Source organism: Canis lupus, chromosome 6 (assembly GCF_011100685.1).
Source record: "Canis lupus familiaris isolate Mischka breed German Shepherd chromosome 6, alternate assembly UU_Cfam_GSD_1.0, whole genome shotgun sequence".
Classification (NCBI taxonomy): domain Eukaryota; kingdom Metazoa; phylum Chordata; class Mammalia; order Carnivora; family Canidae; genus Canis; species Canis lupus.
This window is the reverse complement of record NC_049227.1, coordinates 77,747,641-77,757,999: the sequence shown is the minus strand read 5'-3', so window position 1 is coordinate 77,757,999 and position 10,359 is coordinate 77,747,641. Positions and strand designations below refer to the sequence as shown.

At 44.9% G+C, this 10,359-nt stretch overlaps 1 long non-coding RNA gene across 2 annotated transcripts; it reads right to left on the bottom strand.

Moving 5' to 3' along the window:
* Positions 1 to 363: 363 nt before the first annotated feature.
* On the bottom strand, positions 364 to 7,514 carry LOC111096464. 2 transcript variants are annotated; one of them, XR_005361466.1, is made up of 4 exons: positions 6,648 to 7,514; positions 3,951 to 4,117; positions 2,828 to 2,969; positions 364 to 1,811 (listed from the first exon to the last, which is right to left on the bottom strand). It is a non-coding gene; the product is annotated as an uncharacterized LOC111096464 (long non-coding RNA). The 2 variants fall into 2 exon arrangements; XR_005361465.1 differs by having other exon boundaries at positions 6,772 to 7,514.
* Positions 7,515 to 10,359: the final 2,845 nt, after the last annotated feature.

Sequence of the window (10,359 nt, the reverse complement as noted above, 5' to 3'; positions counted from 1 at the left end):
GCGGGGTGCAGAGGAAGGATGTTGTCCTCACACTAGGTGTCAAGGTGTTTTATGAGAAAAGGGGACAAACGGAAAAACCGTGACCAATCAGACTCAGGTTTTAATCACAGCCGAGGACTGGGAGAGGGGGATTCAATAGGACAGTCCCGTCCTGGCACATTCCCCTCCGGGACTGAACAGGCTGACGCCAGGGATGCTGGATGCTTCTAGGTGTACCAGTAGGGCTCTCTGACCATCTAATCCTCCTCTGTTCACTGAGGACAACGAGGTTCCTTCTCAGCTGCTAAAGATTTGTGTCTGGGATCCTAAGTTTTTAAATTTCACACTTAAAATACTTAAGTCATAAAGCCAAGGCAAGGCATGTATTTTTTCAGATGATGTATATTCACGTACAAATGTCTATGTTCAGACACAGATATTCGCTCTCAGTCGTTCCTGAGTGGTTTGACACATATATCAGCACACACTTTCCTACAGGTGAGAGCTTGAACCCTGGCGAAGCCCCCTCCTATGCAAACTATTGAACCTAGTGGAAGCCCAAAGTCCTGGTCTGTAAAACGGAGATCGCAACGCCTACCTACCTCCCTGAGCCGTCCTGAGGTTCAAGTAAGATGGTTCATAAAACGTGGGGAGAGGCCCAGAGAAGCAACCGGGGAGGGATTTTGTCAGAGGGTCACCAAGCATCCTACTGCGAAGGGTTAAAGCGAGCTGCAAGCCCCGCTCCGAAATGACCACTCCCGAGCAGCAGCCTCATCTCTAATGAATTTAATAAGCCCTTGTGATGGGCCCGTTCCATCTGCCAGGCGGGGGCAGAGTCGGCCTGAGGTTTGGGCTGCCGGCCGAAGGATACTTACCGCCCGGCCAGGTACGGGCCGGCCTCACTGTGTGCACCTGTAATGGAAAAATCACTAGGCCGTCTCGTTTCGGAGCGGACAGTGAGCGGAGCCCCATTTCACCTTTGGCTGTTCCCATTCCTGCTCCAGGTCTGTTCCATCTTGCAGTAAGTGCTGGCTGGTCGGTCACAGCATCTTTGTGGGTCAGCACTTTATCTCTTTGGGCCTGAGGCTTTGCAAATATCCCATATACTCGCGATTATGAGTGGGGTGTGGATGGAGAGCAAATTGGAAAGTGACTCTAAAGGCGCATGAATGTGTATTATTGCATTTAAAATTTCATTTAAACATCATAAAACCGTTAAATAACATGATGCTGATTTAACTGCGGGTCTGGGTGATGTTTGATTTGATCACAGAAGCAGCCCAGCCATAAAGAAGCTTTTGAGATGCGTCTGTACTCATTTCCCAAACACATATGGGCCACCTGCACGTGCTAGGACAGCGCTAGGAGCCGGCACTGCCGAACTGAGCTGGACTCCCCCTGCGCCGAAGGGCCTCACAACACGAAGGGGAAACAGACACCTCGAGAAATACGTACGGCGCGATGTGGTGAGTCCTTTGGTAGGAAGGCAGAGTGTGCTGGAAACACAAGGAAGACACACTGCTGGATTCGGTGAAGTGCGCAAGTGCATGTGCGTGTGCGTAACACGAAAGCCTTCCCTTCGTGAAGGTCAGGACGTAGCTGAAACTTGAAACTTCAGTGCACACTGGTTAGACGACAGGCTTGAGAATGAAATCGTAAAATTTAAGGCAAAGGAGCAGGATGGCCAAGTTGCAAGATGTGTCCTGCGGCGAAAGTAGAGACGAGAGGTTCCTTCATTTTGGCAAACGGTGATCACTAGAGTGTGCGAGGGGGCTGCTTCCTAGTGGGGAACAAGGACACTAATCCCCGTCCTCATACGATTCAACTTTCAGCTGGGGAGAGACACCAAAAGTGAGTAAACAAATAAACAAAAGCTACATATTATAGCCGAGTAAATAAACAGATCGTGTGGGTAGAAACCAATGCCACGGAGGAGACCTGAAAGGAGCTGAATCACGAGGGAGCTTCTCGGAATGAGGTGTGAGCTCCCAGAGAAGGTCAAGTTTGTTGACCCCACAAGGATGAGGAGTCTATCCGGAGAAAAGCGGAGAGCACGCAAGCAAAGAGAAGGGCATTGAGGAGGGCCTTGGAGGGGAGAGAAATCTTCGAAGAAGCGGGGATGGATGTGGGGGAGGCAACGCGTAGGGTAACGAGCGGAGTGGGGTGGCAGTGAGGTGGCCGGGGAACTTCATGCACCCCTACACGCCCGCCCCCCAGCCCGTCTGCCCTTGGCTTGTTGGCTGGCTTCCCACCTCTCACAAGGCCCCAAGGCCAGCCGGGTCCCATTTACGTCTCCGACTTCTTCTCGCTGGCTTCCCCCCCGCACACTACCCTTCCTGCTTTTGCTGGAACTCTGCGAGCACGTCCCCGTGGGGGAGACTGGCTGCTGCTCTTCCCTCTGCTGGGAATGCTCTGCTCCCCGTCCTTACCAAGGTCCCCTCTCTCAGTTCATTCCGATCTTTCCTTAAATGTCGTCTCATCAGGACCCCTGGGTGGCCCAGTGGTTTAGCGCCTGCCCTTGGCCCAGGGCATGATGCTGGGGTCCCGGGATCGAGTCCCCTATCGGGCTCCCTGCGTGGAGCCTGCTTCTCCCTCTGCCTCTCTCTCTGTCTCTCTCATGAATAAATAAATGAAATCTTAAAAAAAAAAAAAATGTCATCTCATCAGGGAGACCGTACCTGACCATCCTAGTTAGAGGAGATGTACCCCACCCCCGACACTGTCTCTCTGCCCTGCTTTATTTCCTATAATAATTCCTTATCACTACTAGTGTTTCAGTGTCCATTTCCTTGTCTACTTTTTTCATTTCTGGTGTTTTCTACTAGAATATAAATTTCATGAACTGTACCTGTGAGACCAGGGCTGGCTTCGTGGGGATGAGACCCGGGCAGTAGAAAGAGGAACCCGTCCTCAGAAGATGTCTGTGCTTAGTTTAATCCTCTGCTGTGCAGTCTCAAAATTCACAATGCTTTTATCCTTGAACTTGTGCCCTGTAAGTAAGTCCAGTGCGTCAGCGGGGAATACACGGAGGGGGAGATGAGCAGGGGAGACATTCTGGACAACGGTACGTGGGCGCCGCTGTGGTCCAGCAACAATGTCCGTGCACACTGTTGGCCTGGCCACTCGATGTGTGTACACCATGGGGTGCTCCAGGGGCTTTGGGGACCTCGGGCGGTGTCTAGGGACAAGGTGAGGCTCATTAATCCACGGCAGTGACAGTGACATCAGCACCATCAGCAGTAGCCACAGCTGTAGGGAGATTCTACGCAGAGCAACCAGGGGGGACCTGCTGCGAGGCCGGCTGGTCCCTCCATCCATGCAGCTTGTTCTTAAGACTGCGCAAATAATGCTTCGGCCAAACTGCCAGGACAGAAATTGCTGGTGCTCAGACAGTAAACTTCATTGGCAAATAATTACAAGATAAAAGCATAGACATTAAAACTGTAATGAGGAGCCATACCAAGGAATTGTTATAATTCTACAGAGTTTGGAATCCCTGGTTTGGAAAAGTGCTGCAATTACCAGAAATGTGTATTCACAAGCTTAGAAATATAAATTAAATGTAAAGATTGTTGCACCTGACAGAAAAGAACACCATTTTTATATGAAGTTTCAGGTGAACCAATTATTAACAAGGAAGATAATTTTAAAATTAATTTTTCCTTCTAGTTGAAGATACAGTGGTAGAGTACATAAACAGGCATCTTGAATTATGTATAAACCATGAAGTCACTTTAAGTTTTTTTATACAAGCTCCATAACTTAAAGAAAGAGGAAACACTGAAATACCATTGTGTAAATGAAACTTAAAATTAAATGTAGGTTCCCACAGAACTCATTTCTGTCTAAAGAGTTAAACCTTTTTGGAAAAATTGTTTCATAAAAATCATCATCTCTAAATGCAATTATACTTATATTTCAAAATAATTTGCTTAAAATTTATCTCAGTGTTGTCACAACCTATAAAATACCTTTAACAGCTCCAGTAATAGCTGTATCAGCAGAAAGGCCCTTCTCAAAATTAAAAATGTTCAAACATTATTTCCAGTCTTGCATTTGCCAACAGTGATTGATGTTTCTTCAATTTCATTTCTTGAAATGAGGCTGCTAAACGTGTACATTTTCATGACCTAATAAACTGATTTGCAGAAAAGTGAGCCAGAAGAAATCATATGATCCATCAAGATGTCACATTGATATATTATTTATTGTATTATATAAAATTATGACACCAGAAATGTTATTTTTCAACATGTAAGTTTATGCTGTTACTCATGTATCATGATTACCTCAATACAGAAGTCATAAAATACTTTTAAAGGAAAAAAATGTATATTTTAATATGTTTAATAACACTGCTTTTTGATAAAGAGCCCCTCGTTTTTGTTTCACACTGGGCCCCACAAGCTGTGTAGCCAGCCTTGAACCAGGATCCTAGAAGGAAACACTGCAATTCCAATGGTTCAAGAGACCTGAGTTAGGAAATCCAGAACGAGAAGGGTTACCTAGCGAGGAATACTGAAAGATCCATAGACTGGCAGTGACAGGAAGATGTTATCACACAAGGAGAAAAGTATTATGGACACTAGTCAGAGCCGGGGCCGCTGGGTGGGTGTGTTGCTTCGCAGGAGCTTGTGGTCCAGAGGGAGGCAGCGTGACCAGAATCCATGGGCCAATCCTGGGAGTGAGAGGAAGAAACACCCTGATGTCTCTCACCTCTCAGCTTCCAGTCTCTTGCTGTACCTTCCGCTGGTGGAATCCACCAAAAGCTGGAAGTCAAGGCAGCCAAGGTGAGGCAGTCTCCCGGAGCACAGAGCAGGGCAGAAGGGAGCAGAGGAAGGGCTGCTCTGTATGTGTGTGCGTGTGTCTGCGTGTGTGCATATGCAGGTGGATTTTGTCTTTTAAAAATCACTGCTATACCCCAAGCACCTGGTACATGGGGAGTGTTCAAAAACAAAAAAATCTGTTCAATGCAAAGAATAGACAGCTCCGTGTCTGATTAAGTAGTGCTCGTAGCCTCCCATGATCAGCATTCCTTTCTTTCTTATGAATGCTTTTCCTACTAATGTGCCTCACTCCCCTGGGCAAGAGTTGTAGGAGGAACTTCTCAAGACTCAGATGTCAGGACCCCACCATACACGCAGCTACATTGTAAGGAAAGAATCCCAGAGGGCTTGGTTCTCTTTCATATGAACTCCCATGGCCAAGGCAGTACCCTTGCAGTGAACCCTACCCTGACACCCCAGCTGCAGCTGATTGGACCAGGCCATTGTGTGACCGTGTAGCAAGGAGGCCTCTGCGTCAAAGGGGTCCTGACAGGATGTCTGCCCAACAGGAGCACTCCCTACTGAGAGGCAAGTCCATCGAATCTTCTTTGGGGTAAAATGTACCCTCTGAGTGAGCAAAGAAGTAGATAAGTGGGTCTGTTCTTACTGTTCCATGCCCTATGCTAAGGACTAGAAATTGGGCAGAGAATGTGAGAAACCACTATGTCCTAGATATTTCCTAGCTGTGAGAAGCTACCATGGCCACGTCATATCCAAGACGTCACAAGTGCAAGGACAAAAAGCCAACAGGCTAAGCATAGCAGAGTAAAAGGACACGAAGGATTTTGTTGGTGTTATCATTAAGCTGCTGAACTAATACTAGTGATTACCTACCTCAAATTTATTGTTATATGAAAAACAAAAACAGACCTATATTTGTTTCAGCTAATGTTAGTTGAGAATTACAATACTGGCAGCATTCCTAATGGATATGGTGGTCAATGCCCCAAGACATAACCCTTTACTTCTCTCTACATTTTTTTCTCTTTTCATCTGCCATTGGCACTCATGGGTTCTTTTCATTTCTGTGTGTAGGATGCCTTCCATATAGTATGTACTAAAAAATGGATGGATGGATGGACGGATGGTTGTATGGTTGGATGGATGGATGGACGGATGGTTGTATGGTCGGATGGATGGTTGGATGGATGGCTGGATGGTTATATGGATGGTTGCATGGATGGTTGGATGGATGGATGGTTGGATGGATGGACGGATGGATGGATAATTGAGCCTTTGCAGCAAAAGCATGCCAAGCACTGTCTATAGTTTATCGAATCCAAAACAATCCCATGGAGTAAGTACTTTTCTTATACAGAAGAGAAAACTGGGGCTCAGAGAGATTTTTTAAAAACCTGGATCACATATATGGTCAACAGGAGAGATGATTGATACCAGAGTCTAAACTCTTAAACTCTAAATGATCCAGCTCTTTCCCCAATCTCCCCACCTCACTGAAGAAAATACCTCATAACCAGGAGAAACAGAAAACCCAGGGGAAGAAATAGCATTTGGCCCTTGAGATAGGAGATGGACTGTAACAGCAGAAATGAGGACCTTGGATAAGGTTGCAAGATTTAGCAAAAAGAAATGCAGAATGCACAATTAAATTTGAATTTCAGCTAAAGAGCAAATGACCTATAGTGTAAACATGTTCTCATTACATAGCATGCTCCGATTAGGCCGGAATTGTCACTCTCTCATGTAACTTTTTACCTCCATAGCTTGTGCTATGTGTCACCTCTTAGGATGTCCTACTCTTCCTTTTAGCTGACCTTAATACCAAAATCCACTTTTCAAGTTCCATCCATATTCATTACCATTTGCTCACTACTCTCCTACCTGCCAGGTGCATTCATATGGATGACGCTGCTTGGTTTATGAACAGCCTTGCAGATGAGCAGGGTAAGTGTGATTATTAACCCCTCTGTACAGGTAAGAAAACGGAGACTTGGGTCCAACTTACACAGATCATTCCTTCACATGCCTGGGACTCTGGGGTCTTGTGACAGCAACTTCGTTCTTCCCCACTTGTCCATAGGTACCTCTTCCTCTGCTCAGCCTCCCGGTTTGGCTCCTGACTTAAAGCTTACTCTTACTGTTCAAAATATGTACCTCTTACATTTTCAACAACACTTAAGACAGAAATCTGCCTTGTGGGTCTTTTGCCCTGTTCCCCCTTGCACCCCTTTCATGCATATCCAGATCACCCTGGTGAATTTTCCAAAACTCCTGTGGAATACTCTGGAACCCCCCCCGCCCCCAAGTCGAAATAACCTGTAGACTTGCCCGAGTCCTTGGCAGGGTGAGTTTCCAGTAACCTGCAACTAAAACTGTCTTGCTTTTCACAGAATGCCAAAAATTATCCGCTTCCAAAATGTGGTCAAATAGTCTTCCTTGATATCTTCCAGTTCGGGGTTTCTTCTGGGTCGGCATTCCCATCGACCACAAAGATATAAAGAACAAATAGCCCAGAAATAGGCTAAGTTTATGTAAAAACAATTCATTCTTCCAGCGTTCATTCAGGTACACTTGGTGGCCCCCGCAGCGTGCTAGGCACTGTTGGCGGTGGGGATCAAGGGTAAGAGAGGCGCGGTCCTCCGCTCCAGGGCTCGCAGTCTGTCAGAGGTGATTTCACTTAAACAAACACCAGAGTACACAGCACACCGGATAAACGTGTGGAAGTGCGGAGGTGGAAGGTATTTACCTGCAGCTTGGAAAAATAAGAAGATATTACTTCCATGTTTAACCTGAATCCGCTCCAATGTCCATACAGCCGGTCTGGATGTGTTAATTATGTGCACTGTAGCCTCCGAGGAAGTGCTGTGATTATCTCTAGAATTTTTATTTTATTTTTTTTTAATTTATTTTTTATTGGTGTTCAATTTACTAACGTACAGAATAACACCCAGTGCCCGTCACCCATTCACTCCCACCCCCCACCCTCCTCCCCTTCTACCACCCCTAGTTCGTTTCCCAGAGTTAGGAATCTTTATGTTCTGTCTCCCTTTCTGATATTTCCCACACATTTCTTCTCCCTTCCCTTATATTCCCTTTCACTATTATTTATATTCCCCAAATGAATGAGAACATATAATGTTTGTCCTTCTCCGACTGACTTACTTCACTCAGCATAATACCCTCCAGTTCCATCCACGTTGAAGCAAATGGTGGGTATTTGTCATTTCTAATAGCTGAGTAATATTCCATTGTATACATAAACCACATCTTCTTTATCCATTCATCTTTCGTTGGACACCGAGGCTCCTTCCACAGTTTGGCTATCGTGGCCATTGCTGCTATAAACATCGGGGTGCAGGTGTCCCGGCGTTTCATTGCATCTGTATCTTTGGGGTAAATCCCCAACAGTGCAATTGCTGGGTCGTAGGGCAGGTCCATTTTTACCTCTTTGAGGAACCTCCACACAGTTTTCCAGAGTGGCTGCACCAGTTCACATTCCCACCAACAGTGCAGGAGGGTCCCCCTTTCTCCACATCTTCTCCAATATTCCTGGTTTCCTGCCTTGTTAATGTTCCCCATTCTCACTGGTGTGAGGTGGGATCTCATTGTGGTTTGGATTTGTATTTCCCTGATGGCAAGTGATGCGGAGCATGTTCTCATGTGCGTGTTGGCCATGTCTATGTCTTCGTCTGTGAGATTTCTGTTCATGTCTTTTGCCCATTTCATGATTGGATTGTTTGTTTCTTTGCTGTTGAGTTTAATAAGTTCCTTATAGATCTTGGAAACTAGCCCTTTATCTGATATGTCATTTGCAAATATCTCCTCCCATCCTGTAGGTTGTCTTTGAGTTTTGTTGACTGTATCCTTTGCTGTGCAAAAGCTTCTTATCTTGATGAAGTCCCAATAGTTCATTTTTGCTTTTGTTTCTTTTGCCTTCGTGGATGTATCTTGCAAGAAGTTACTGTGGCCGAGTTCAAAAAGGGTGTTGCCTGTGTTCTTCTCTAGGATTTTGATGGAATCTTGGCTCACATTTAGATCTTTCATCCATTTTGAGTTTATCTTTGTGTATGGTGAAAGAGAGTGGTCTAGTTTCATTCTTCTGCATGTGGATGTCCAATTTTCCCAGCACCATTTATTGAAGAGACTGTCTTTCTTCCAATGGATAGTCTTTCCTCCTTTATCGAATATTAGTTGCCCATAAAGTTCAGGGTCCACTTCTGGATTCTCTATTCTGTTCCACTGATCTATGTGTCTGTTTTTGTGCCAGTACCACACTGTCTTGATGACCACAGCTTTGTAGTACAACCTGAAATCTGGCATTGTGATGCCCCCAGATATGGTTTTCTTTTTTAAAATTCCCCTGGCTATTCGGGGTCTTTTCTGATTCCACACAAATCTTAAAATAATTTGTTCTAACTCTCTGAAGAAAGTCCATGGTATTTTGATAGGGATTGCATTAAACGTGTATATTGCCCTGGGTAACATTGACATTTTCACAATATTAATTCTGCCAATCCATGAGCATGGAATATTTTTCCATCTCTTTGTGTCTTCCTCAATTTCTTTCAGAAGTGTTCTATAGTTTTGAGGGTATAGATCCTTTACATCTTTGGTTAGGTTTATTCCTAGGTATCTTATGCTTTTGGGTGCAATTGTAAATGGGATTGACTCCTTAATTTCTCTTTCTTCAGTCTCATTGTTAGTGTATAGAAATGCCACTGACTTCTGGGCATTGATTTTGTATCCTGCCACGCTACCGAATTGCTGTATGAGTTCTAGCAATCTTGGGGTGGAGACTTTTGGGTTTTCTATGTAGAGTATCATGTCATCGGCGAAGAGGGAGAGTTTGACTTCTTCTTTGCCAATTTGAATGCCTTTAATGTCTTTTTGTTGTCTGATTGCTGAGGCTAGGACTTCCAGTACTATGTTGAACAGCAGTGGTGAGAGTGGACATCCCTGTCTTGTTCCTGATCTTAGGGGAAAGGCTCCTAGTGCTTCCCCATTGAGAATGATATTTGCTGTGGGCTTTTCATAGATGGCTTTTAAGATGTCGAGGAATGTTCCCTCTATCCCTACACTCTGAAGAGTTTTGATCAGGAATGGATGCTGTATTTTGTCAAATGCTTTCTCTGCATCCAATGAGAGGATCATATGGTTCTTGGTTTTTCTCTTGCTGATATGATGAATCACATTGATTGTTTTACGGGTGTTGAACCAGCCTTGTGTCCCAGGGATAAATCCTACTTGGTCATGGTGAATAATTTTCTTAATGTACTGTTGGATCCTATTGGCCAGTATCTTGTTGAGAATTTTTGCATCCATGTTCATCAGGGATATTGGTCTGTAATTCTCCTTTTTGGTGGGGTCTTTGTCTGGTTTTGGAATTAAGGTGATGCTGGCCTCATAGAACGAATTTGGAAGTACTCCTCTCTTTCTATCTTTCCAAACAGCTTTAGGAGAATAGGTATGATTTCTTCTTTAAACATTTGATAAAATTCCCCTGGGAAGCCATCTGGCCCTGGACTCTTGTGTCTTGGGAGGTTTTTGATGACTGCTTCAATTTCCTCCCTGGTTATTGGCCTGTTCAGGTTTT